The sequence below is a fragment of the Aphis gossypii genome, chromosome X (assembly GCF_020184175.1).
Source record: "Aphis gossypii isolate Hap1 chromosome X, ASM2018417v2, whole genome shotgun sequence".
NCBI classification, from domain to species: Eukaryota; Metazoa; Arthropoda; class Insecta; order Hemiptera; family Aphididae; genus Aphis; species Aphis gossypii.
In genome coordinates, this window is record NC_065533.1 from 39605644 (window position 1) to 39618900 (window position 13257).

The 13257-nt window shown below is 26.2% G+C and overlaps 1 long non-coding RNA gene across 1 annotated transcript; it reads left to right on the top strand.

Annotated features, from left to right (window-relative positions):
* The first annotated feature begins 3899 nt into the window (after positions 1–3899).
* LOC126552897 (uncharacterized) lies at positions 3900–4627 on the top strand. Its single transcript, XR_007606353.1, has 3 exons — positions 3900–3954; positions 4057–4269; positions 4380–4627. It is a non-coding gene; the product is annotated as an uncharacterized LOC126552897 (long non-coding RNA).
* Positions 4628–13257: the final 8630 nt, after the last annotated feature.

Below are 13257 nucleotides of genomic sequence, written 5' to 3' on the forward strand. Positions count from 1 at the left end.
TAGTTGGTAAAGATAGATCTATGTTGGTAGAAAATATAGATGGAATCGAATCTCTGTAAGGCCTTAGCTATGAATTAAACACATACATTTTTCAAAGATTTATAATTATCAACAGGTCAAAAATTAAGTGAATTTGTGTTCCACGTAGTTGCCGTAGTTTCACGTAGTTGGGTTGGGTACACAAGTTGTATAAAAGTTTAGTAAGATGGAGTCCGTGGGTTCTGAAATTCTGGAATAAGATCATACGAGCAAACCACTCGGGAACCGGGGTAAGCCAGTTAACCTTTACCTGGTTTATTTGAGTCATATCTACCCTATCCTTATACTGTTTGCACCGACAATGCCCTAGATAACTCAATTACCAGTAAATTTAGTCTGCCTATGTGCAAACCTTCTAGTAACTTGAGGGAACTTCGACACCCTTGGGTCTGTTAAATAAAACATGTATGTATTTTATACTGTGACGGACTGCACGTATGAAAAAAATTCTAACCGGAAAAACTATTTGAAATTACTTTATGTTTGTCTCGTCCTCAATAAATTTAGTAATTTATTAGAGTATAAATGAAAACTTTTTTTAAAGTTTTATAGACCATGTTGCCCTCAAAACAGTTATTATTAAACTATATAATTTATATTTTACACTTAAATAAAACAGAATATAAAATTAAGTTTAAAAAAGAAATTACATGTTATTTTTTATTTTCAAAAATGTCAGTAGTATCGTCAACATTAATATCATTCAATATATTTGTTTTTAACAGTAAACAGGAATTCTTTTAATTTTTATAGTTTGTAAGCACAGTCAAAAGTAAAGTTCCATCAAACGTCCGTATAGTTTCCCAGGAATTTGACCAATTTAATCTTGGATAATCAATAAACAAAATTTACTGAACAGTGAGAGGTGAAGCTTCGCACAGTATAATAATTATAATAATTCTCTTAAAGTTTTTTAAGGACAAATAATAATAAAGTAATTTAATTTTAAAGCTTTGGAGTGATTTAAAAATGTTTAACACATAAGTTAATGAAATATAAAAACGTACATATTATATTATTGGTTTAAAACTCAATTTAAACAAAATAGTAATTTTGTGACTACATTTAAAAAGAATACATGGATTTATTTTAAGATTTGAATCAAAAATATATATATAAATTGTATATCGTTTAAAATTATCATAAATGGAAAACATTGTACGTCAATCCACTTATGAACGTGATTAGTATTATGCAGTTTTACACTAATGACATGTATTAAATTATGTATTTTATTTTAGCGAGTTTAAAGAACGTTCATAGTAAAGTTGTGTGTTCTATATAGTGCAGTTGACAGACCATTTTTATAAGCTATTCATTATAATAGTTCATGACATAGATAATTTATTAATTGAAACAATGTAAGTAAAATAATGGTTAATTTTATATTTAACTGTTTAACTTATTAGTTTTAATAATGTATACATTTTACATTTTATTGTTATAAAACTAAAACAGGGAAAAAACATCACATAACATCCATGTTTTATATTGTTTAATAGTCTTTAAAAAGAAAACGGTCAAATATTTTGAGAAATAATTTTACTTTTATATTAAAATATTATTATGTTAGACATGATATAAAATATTTAAATATAAACATAGTGATTCGCTAAACATGCTCACCCTCTTTTACTTATTTAAAACCGTAGTTATTAAAAATCTGATTTTTGGAATTTTTAAATATGCTTAGTGATCATATTTTTAAATTCTTACTGCTTTAAGAGTATCGTGGAGGAACGAGGAACATATTTTTCCTCATCATTTGCTTTTCAAATGATAACCTCCCTTTTGTACTGTAAATTATTTAACACATAATTTTTAAATTTTATGTATCTTCTTATCAAAATCAGAATTAAACTTATTTCATATTTTTGTAAATCTTTTTAATGGAATATTATCCTTTACGTAAACATTTTAATAGCTGAATAATTAATAATTAGAATATTAAATTAAGTTAAACATAAAAGTTTAAAAAAAAATGTATAGTAAAAAACGTGCTATATTATATAACCTATAATAGGTATAACTTATATGAACATTTTTCGAAATATTTCAGTTGTTTTCAATAATGGTAATTTTCCCAGACAAAAATTTAAAGAATAACAAAACAAAAAAAAACATTATAAGAAAGCTTATTTTTTTTAAATGTATGTATAAAATTTTATGTTTAAACCGAAGTGACAATGCTCTCTCTTTATTATTTAGGAAGGGGAACGAATGGGACGATAACTGCCGCAAATACAACCGATATACTGCCACGCCCTTTTTTTTCATACGTTTCCGTAACTATTCATGTGCTGTATATGGTGGTCAACTCTGATTCTATGTAATATAGTAAAATTACTTCCGAAAAAGTTATTTTCCTCTCTTGAGATCGCACTTGGTTCGTATTGGTTAATGTAATATACCTACGTAATAAGTAATAACACAGCAATAAGTATATTAGTCTGCAGCTGGCGTGTTTCGTTAGATCGTTTTCACGTCATAGGCCGCACGCTGTACCTATACCATTAAATTACACAGAGAGTACCTACTTCATGATATTGCTTAATATGATAATGTTTTATGATTTAGTGTCTGCTAAGAAATTTTTCGAGATTTTTTGCATAATTCGTCACGCTAAATGCATAATAATAACATTACTAAACAATACAATAAATAATAATATCATTTTATAGATTATAAAATTACATTAAATATTGAGTATATAATATATTGTACTTATATAAGTATTTAATTATTCATCAACATGTGCCTATAATGAAATCAAAATCAGTAGCGATATTCAATACTAAATATGTCCATGTTGTAATGTGGTATAATCAAATTTGATTTTATTGTTTTTATTATTATAATATATTAGTATATTAATTAGAATTGTATAATGATTTTCATAGTTTATACCTAATTATAATGCTAACTTTTGTATTATTATAATTATTACAGTTTTTAATTTTTATTATTTAAATAGTATTAGATCTTATCGATTATTTTATTTCCACTTAAAAATATTTTTTTTTATCAAATTAGATATATATATTATCAGTTATCACTAAAACTAGAACTATAACTCTTAGAATCAATAACAATAGTATAAGCTCAGACCAGAACCCGGCAGCAATATTATAATAATTATCAAAAATAAGTGACTAAAGAATTTGTGAAATTAGAGACAGAAATCTTTTTTTGAAAATTGACATCTCAAAATCCCAAGCCACAGTTGTCAATAATTCCTTTTGTTTTTTGCATTACAACTAGATAATGGTGATTTAGTGGTTTTTAGTGTACATAAAATACGTGTAGCGAGTGCTTTTATTATAATTGCATTTATATATGTAATTATGGGTGTAATATTATAAAAATAATGTATTTTATGATATCCTATGACGCGACTCCATACTTGGGGACAACAAATGATGGATCGCATCACGTTCTCCGGGGATTTTACTTTTTTTTGAATGGTAAAAATACAATAATACGTTCGTAAAACTCAGTTTTAACAACATGGCACCACTTCAGGTACGACGCTTTCTAACTAAGTGATTTTCGACTGTAGATTTTTTGGTGTTGGAAGAAGTGGTAAGCGAATCACTATCGTCTAATAACATAACAATAAGTTTATAAAGCTTATTTAAATTATGTAAAAACCGGGATTATTCCCTACACTCTTAAGTTCCGGAAAATTTTATCAAGTATAAATATTAAAAATATTCTATTCTATTACCTTTACTTTTGGAGCTTTCGAGGTTATATTATAATCTAGAATTTAATCAAATGCACTGTTCAATAAAATTATATCTAGTAACTAATATATATATAATGTAATATACATTTAATATGTGTTTTATTTGACTTGCAGAGTTGCACCTACCTATAGAACAGTGTCTGAAACACTAAATGATGAATATTAAGGTTTTTAAAATCAAAATATTTTAGTATAAATACTCTTCATAGAAAAAAAAATAAATATAAATCGACATAATATAATACTAATATAAGCTTATGTTCTCATAGTATCGAAGTCGGAAGTACTACTAAACAGTATGGAAAATTGACATATTATGAACATCGGCCACATCTATGCTACAGCTACAATATAATCGACAGTCATTAAAGTAATTACTGATAAGAAAACAAATTTTCCACTATAGCAATAAAATGATACAAAACTAAAAGTTATTATAAATATGACGGATAATCGTGTGACCATATCTAACATTAGCTACTGTAAGTATATACTTCAAATTATTATTATTTGTAGAGGTATTAAAAAACCATCACAATTTAAGAATTCTTAATAAATATACGGATAAAATCATGTTTTGTATATTTTCTAGGTTGAGAAACACAGCAGCTATAAGCTATGCTGTAATAGGACTATAGGAGGCACGAAGTCCGTACTCAAATACTCAAGTTATGTGAATCAAAATAAAAAGACACACTAATTACTGCTATTTAAAATAAGACCAGATGTTGTTCGCGGGATTTGGTATTCAGAAACGAGTTGTTGCTAAGATAGCTGGTACACCTGCACTGAAAATCGGATGATACCATCATGCTGACTAGAGAATGAGGAGAGTGAGTAGGAGGCTTAAATAATAAAGGATTTTATATATTCAATAGGACTATCTTTGTTTTAAAAATCAGATCCTTTTTTTTGCTACTCGTTCCCTCTGGCAGCATAGATGAAGGTTATTATGAATACGAGTTGGCCTCCAGATGCTGACCGCATTACGTTAGTGCTGTACACATTTTAAACTGGGGATGACCGTTCAGCCTTAACACGATAAATGGAATGTTATTTATTAGATTTAATTTAACTCATTACAGTGATGTATGAGAATAATGTTATCATTACAATCGTGTTATGGCGTACACTTAATATATAGTATGTTAAGGTCCTGTCGGTCTTGGTGAATAAGTATGTCATAATGTCATGGGTATTATTGTATATATAAAATTAATACAATATTTAGTCACATTTAATTATAAATATGTATTTCCTGTAATTAATGTCTAGTTATTGTTTACAATGCTAAAATTTGCGTGGACATATTAAGTTTAATAATTAAAAATTGCAAGAAGTTTGTTTGGTAGGTATTCTATATCAGTTAAAATTTAGTAAGTAGCTTGGCTGTTATCTAATCTAGGAGTCAGAAGACTAGGGTTATGACCATTACATTTGTGTCCAAAAATACGAAACAAAGACTATGGAGATGGAAGTGTAAAACTGAAGGAATTGTAAATACCTACCATAACGGTAAGACCTGTAAAAGTAAATTAGTTTTCATAATACATAGATATAACATTTCAATATTAAATTTTATTAATTTGTTGAACAATAATCGTTTATCCGAATAACATTATCAATGTCAACAAACTTCAATAAATAATATGTAGTCAAGCATAATATATTTTACTATGCATTTTTTCACTTGACACTCAGTAATGTTCATTGTATACAATGTTGGTCTATGTATGTAGATAGCACATGACTTGAAAAACTAGGGCAACATAATATACAATCCCTAGGCAGTAGTTACAATGACTATTTTTCTATTTGAACCATGACGTATAAATATATATAACTTAAAAATAAAAATAAAAAATTCGATTAAAAACTAAACCTTTCAATTTCACCGATAATCAACCGTCTGTTCGTGCGTTGATTGTGTGAGTGAAATACAACTCGTTAACAGCGCAGACTGGCGACTGTAAATTTGAAGTATCAACCCGAATTAAACGACTTTTCGACCGTACTAACACTTTAGTGGCCGATTCGTTACGATTTTCCCAAGCACAGGTGTTTGTGCACAATCCTTTCTAATCCTCAAAATCCATTTTTTTTTTTATATATACTTTGGCGTGCATCGATATTACAAGAGTTAGACCAGAAACTCAATTTAGATTTCTCTAAAAAGATAACTGACCATAATATGCCCCCATAAGCTATAATACAGAATGGTCAATAATATAGATTCGAATTCATAAAATATTGGAAATCATTTTATTTAGCGTTTTGACAAACAGAAATTAAATTAAAAAAACAATATAACTACTTTCAAACGATCTAATTATATACCGGTGTTTGCTGTAATGTGTCATACTTTAAAATGTTGTGCAGTGAGAATGTTATTATAAGGGCTTGACATTAAATTAAATAAGCATTTTATATACTGTGTATGCAATATGCGCTTATTGCCATAAAAAATATGGAATTAAAATATTCAAAATGAGTTAATATTAATTAAAATCAAATTATTTAGTCACATATTAACTAAAACAGGTACCTGGTACTCATTCATTTTTCCGTTGTTGGATTTTATCAACAAGCGATTATTGATTAGCCAAATACTGTTTAAATAACTATAACTAAAATATAATAATAGCAACCAAACTACAGGCCTGTCTTTCAACCCTTTTAATTATAAAAAATAAAATTTCAAAATTTTCCATAAATGTTGTGTTATCGACATACAAATAATCATATGCACCAATATATATATATATATATAGAATTCAAATCCATAGATGAAAAATAAAATAAAATAAATTTTGAGTATTTTTCTATTTTTAATGCAATTTTGTTTATTAATTGTAATAATTTGCATCAATGTGTAAAACAATAAAAAAAAAAAACGACGCGGTGATAATAATATTGTTATGATGACATTGAACTATTGAAGGAATTGTATTAGGTATAGTGAAAACGAATATTAATTCTTCCAATTTTAAAAACGTTTGGTTAGGTTTTATAGTTTTCTGCCTCTGGTGAATTTATTTATAATTTCTTCTCCCCTTTTATCCGGTCCAACGCGTGAGTATGGTATACTTTACACATCATGCAGTATATTATGGCATATACGGTTGTAATGTATACCCTTCTACGGCTGTATAACTGCGGTAAATATTAACAATTTTGATTTGGCAGCCGAACGATTGATCATTGAAGGTGGTGTGTATATTGTATTCGGATACGACGCACGTGACCAATCGGCAAGGGCGTTTTTGACGCCTAGTTTTGAGAAAAACAAATATTTTATTCAACGGGAAAAAGGAGATAAAAAATGTAAACAAAAAAAAAACATAGCCAGACTTGATAAGTGTACCGAGAAAATACAAATTTTCATACAAAATGCATATCTATAGGTATTTTAAATGTATAAGCAGTAACAATATTATGTAAAACACGATACTCAAAGACAATATTGACTACTATTAATATATTATACACCTCATCATAATATACGAGATTTTAATTGAAAAACAGTACTTTTACGATGATATATATTTTTTTTCAACAGTAAAAGTTTTCTTATGACCACATCAGCTAATATTTTCATGAATAATATAACTTAATTATTTAGTAGTTGTATTGTTTTTAAATTGTATAGTGTTATAATCCAATAATTCATTTATTAATTTTGAATTTATACATAGAAATAATACTATAATAATATTAAATAATATATATCTATAAATCTACTGTCAATTATTTTTTAAGTTTATAAATTCTCAAATTGATACACCTACTTATATTTAAAATATTCGGAGAAATGAATTTTTCTACATAAAGTTTGAGGCTTTGAGTGCACTATAAATAATTAATATTCTATTATGATATATTTTTCTGAAACAGCGATCAATCATTCCTTTCAAAATTTAAAGTGATAATACAACACTATACTTAGGACCTGCGCCGATTTGTGTGCACACGACTTCGTGAAATTCACTGAAAAGTGTCCTGCTTTTTACATAATAATATGTATGTAATACACAATTGTATCACAATCGCATAATTTGTATTTAAGACTGAAAATCGTCTAACGTCATACAGCAATGAAAACATATACTAAAGTGTATTAAACGTAATGTAAAACGTACGTCTGTGAAAGAACTTTAAAACGTTTTCATATAATTTAAAACATTATATACGTTGTAGAGCACGTCAGTTTATTTTGTAAATACGTATATTATTTCGCAGAATAACACGTGTTTTGACACGTTATACACACGCGAAAATTTACGTTAAATAATATACACACAATAACTGAATATAATTATTTTTTTAATGGTTTCGTGAATCATGATTCGAATGCATAGCTATTCACAGTAACTTACAGTGAAATTTCCGTATTGAGAATTTTCGTAATGGCAAAAAAAAAAATCAACTGTTAAATAGAATCTGATAAATTAAGTTCTAAATTCGGTTATGGTTCTTATAAATATTTCTTTAAGCAGAATACGTCGTTAAACTGAAAGTTCGTTTTATGGGAATTTTACTGTGTAATAATCCAGTTCGTTGTTTTTAACCGCTCAGCGAAATTGTCGCACAAACAACTCATTGACATTATACAGCAGCATAATATAGACATATTCTATGGACGATAATTATTTAAAAACCATATTTTAATAATATATTTTAACTGAAGTGTTAAAACCAATGGATTTTATCGTTAAATGAATTGGTTATGACCAAAAAGTAAACTGTTTCATTTAATATATTGTGTCAGCCATATTATGATTATATAATCCTAAGATAACACACATCACATTATTATTATTTACTATACATTTGTTGGCAAAATAATTAGTTTTATAAATAATATTAGTATAATTTATTTTGTTAATATCACAGTAGTACTTCGTATTGTATTTAATCGAATCTTATTTTACAATTGGTATATTTGTACTTTAAAATAATTGCATAGGTACAGTGAAGTTAAACAAAAAACATATTAGATTGATTTTTAAATTTAAACACAGTATTATAATATTGGTAGATAAAATATATTATATAAATATGTTATCGTTTTTATTTTTATTTTTTTATTAATTGGAAACGTCTAAGTTATTTTAATAGGAACTTTTAACTATTTAAGATTTTTAATCGATTAGACAATATCTTACTAAACGAGGCTCCTCAACATCGAACATAATATCCATTAGACAGGTATGTTTACTCGGTATTATGAATACATCCATCGCAATAGCTTGTTAAAAAAATTTAATATTTAAACAGTGACGACGACGAGGTACATAATTTATTGCGATGGCATGGTTGCTAGAAAAACGAAAATGAATGTTGTTGACGAGTGCGTATAAGCGCCGTAAGCCAAAGTAAATCATATAAAAACCGAGCGTTTACAGCGTAGAGAAGCGATCAGCAAATAAAAAAGTTCTAAGCGTGCAATGACTTTATACCTACCTGTTAATATTTGTACAAGTCAATCGCACGCCGCCGTACATAATATAATAAACCGTCTGCAGCAGATCAACCCGTGGCTGTGAGATCAACAAACGGTGTACTGCAAGAATAACGTAGTACCACTGATTGTTTTTAAGTTCAAAATCAAGCAAAGGAATAGGTACCTACACATCACGGGAGAAAATTGAGTTTGATTTTTTTTCCCAGAAGAGATTCTAAGATTTTTAAGCTACACTCCCACACCTCTTTAATTGTTTATGAACCAGAAATATTTTATTTTTTATAACAGTTACGGAGAAAATACATAAAAACCCGGTACTTTATATTATTATACGTTTTTACTTTATCGTTCTAGCTACCATGACGGAGACAAAAGGGGAATTATTTATATTAAAATATAAAATCATTGATTATAAATATAATTATTATTCTTTAATATGATTATTCTGTTAAAATCTGCGATGAATTAACTTATTTTTTTTCGAAAAATTTCTAGACAACAAATCTTGATATCAATCTTATCTAATCGGCCGTTATAGTGCAATATCAATCGTAATCAATTTTATATATTTGTCTATTGGGTATTAAAAGTTTAAAAGTCCACACGTAATTTGGTCATTGGATATCTCCGAAAAGATAGCACGTTCGTAAATTAAAATGAAAAAAGTATTTATCTTTTGTTTAGAACTTTTGTAGTATACAACCACGGTCTTTGAAGAATGTATTGTATGATATAACAAAGTTTTCTTATCAAACTGTTTAACACATTTTGTATTATTGTTAGTTTATTTCTTATGTCTGATTTTCCTTTTTGTTTTACAATGTTTTTGAAATACTTTTCAAGTAGATATACCTATCTAACTTTGTTCTAGTTTCCTATAGTTTTTTCCATAATACATCTAAATCATAGAGTAAGTTAAGTATTAAAATGTCTAAAATTATCAACTATTTTAAGAATATTTTAGCCTCAAATGAGTATTTATACTAATATTAATGTAGTATAAATAAAATAACAATCACAAAAATAAGCGGTTAAATATGCACACATTTCTACAACTATTGAAAATTATATTAATATTTGTTTTATGTGATAGAAAAAATAAAAAATATACTTTACAAAGATCCTTATTGGTTGGTTTGTCATGATTTACCTGTACATAATACATATACCCCGCCTCCATGATAAAACTATGTATACGTCTCTGAATCGAGGTAATAATATTGTGTAATGTATAAAAATATATTAAAACTTCGAGCTTTGAAATTAGAATAATGCATTTGTATTGGATTCGAATGAAATGTATCGGTTACGCTGGAAGAATTTTATGATGATTAAGTCGTTGTTTGGAGAGCAATCTTGGGGAACAGGTCAAGGTTTTCGATTTTAAATTCACTAACCAAATACCTAGTAAATAAAATAAAAAAAAAAACTGTAAATAAATTTTGTAAAAAAAAAAAAGAATACTCAGATTATATTCTAATAACTCTTGTTTAGTCTAATTTTTCATTACTATGATGATAATGTCGTTTGAAAATTCTAAATGATTCATTTTTATTTCACGTATTGATTATATAATCATATTATTATAATAAATTATAATTGTCTCACATAACGTGTACTTATAATAGTTAATTGAGTTGATAAATCAATAAAAATGTTAGTAAATAGTAACAAATAACTAATAAATATTAATATAAATTTAATATAACTCATTATTATGATTAGAATTCGAAATGCATAGTGCATAAATATTGATGGATTTACATCAAGTCATTACTTCCAGCGCTTATGTTTTATCATAAATGCACAAACGTAGAAATAAATAATATTTAGTGTATAAAACATGGGTTATTTAAAATTGCAAAAAAATGTATCATACGATAGTAGTACCTGCAGGCTAAATTATGTATTAAATGTAAATTTAAGAATTATTTATGGAAATAGCAAAATCTTCATAATACTAAAATATGCTACTAGATAATAAGTACACATGTATCAATTTCATCTTCTGGTTAAAAAGTTGTCCACTTAAAAAAATAAACATCTATGTAAATTTATTTTCTTTATAATATTATACAGCTCAAATATGTACTGTGGAGAATAATATGACAACATTTAGCCTATTATTGGCTTTAATATCATGATATATTTTTCGATATCCTGTTTTTATGTCACAACAAGAATTTTGTTGCTACCGATTATGAAATTAAAAATGTTTATTAAGTTGTCATTAAAAAAAGCATTATGAAAAAAAAAATACTCATATTTGCTGTATAAATGTTATGTTATACAATTTTAAGCGATATAAATGAATAAGTGTTAAATTAGTATATTGCATGTGGATACACGTATCTCCGTTATGTAAACAACACATATACATTTTATGTGTTTGTATATTATTGCAGTATGGTCTTTTAGCAAGCATATTAGGAGAGTAACATTTTACTTGATTTTTCATTCAATGATACATTTATTACAATTATGAGTTTTTCAAGTATCTTGTCTACTTAAACATCGGTTGTTTTAAATAAGTATTTGAATTTTATAATCCATTTAAGGATTGTTTCGTATTGAAACATTTTTTTTCATATTAAAACAATCCTTTGTTGCTGTAAATTGTTATTAAAAAGATTATTTTTTTTGAAAATATTGATATATATATATATATTGGTAAATATAAATTTTGGTTTGTATATTATATAAATCAAAATTTTAATTATATAGTAACTTCTGAGTTATTAAACGTTTTGTGCTAAGAATACTTTATTGTTAATTTTATTAGCCTTAGATGAAAGCTATAATCTTTTAAGAATTATAGGATTTAATATTATTATTTATTAGCATGTTATACTTGTTAAAATTGTCCAAGTATAATAAAACTTATACCGTTATACTAAACCGAATAGGTACTTATTACATCTATTTTATATTTAATAAATTTAATAATAATAAAATGATAATATTTATTTTGCAACAATAATAATCGATTTATATCCCATACAATATTTAAAATAGTTTAAATATTTAAGAACCTTTTAATAGTTAAATAGCTAAGCTTATGCTGGAGAAAACTTTATTAGGTATAAATTAATTGTATATGATATAAGATAAAACAAAATAATGATCAATTAAGTTTATGTATAAAATGTACTATGAATTATTATTCTGTGTATTTTAGCTATACTTGTTTAAGTTTTAATAAAACAAATTTGTATAAGTTAAAAATAAATCATGTAACTATAAATTCACAGTCAAAAGGATAATATTTACTTGAAAAACTAATTTTGTATCACTACAAACACTCTTTCAGACGCTCTTTAAACAGTATAAATATTCTAAGTGTCTTAAAATATGGTCTAAGTATATAGAGTATAAAGTATATACCTACTTAAAAACTCTAAATATTAAAATTTAAATAAATGGAATATTTAAGGATAAAATGGTGGTGAGCAATGAATATTCTTGGCGAATAACTCTATGTAACAATAATGGATGGTTGTTACTGGATCAGAGAGGTATACATCTAAGAGTCTGTGAGAAAACCAAAGGTTTAAATGAGAGAAAATGGTGTTACTCAAGCCTTTCAAAAAATAATAAAAACCCTTTTAAAAATATTCATGAAGGAACAAAATTAAAAAATGTACAAACTACTGAAGAAGTTGATTTAATATAATTAAACAATAGACAAGTTGGACCGAAAAAAAACTAATAATATATTCAAATATTTATTTATTTTTATTCGAGGATGACTACAATTATCTACAAATGAAATTATATGAAGTATTTATAGTTAACTTATATTACCTACTTACCAATAATATCATTATGAATCACACTATAGTTACCAGTTAGTATAACTGGTCAGCATATCGAGGGTAAGGTAACTGATTACCTGAGAGGTATATATTTTTTTATTGTAAATTAAAATACTATTATATTACAAAAAATATATATGTAGTTATACTTCTAAAGTATAGTTATTTTAATTCGAATAAAGAGAGGTTAA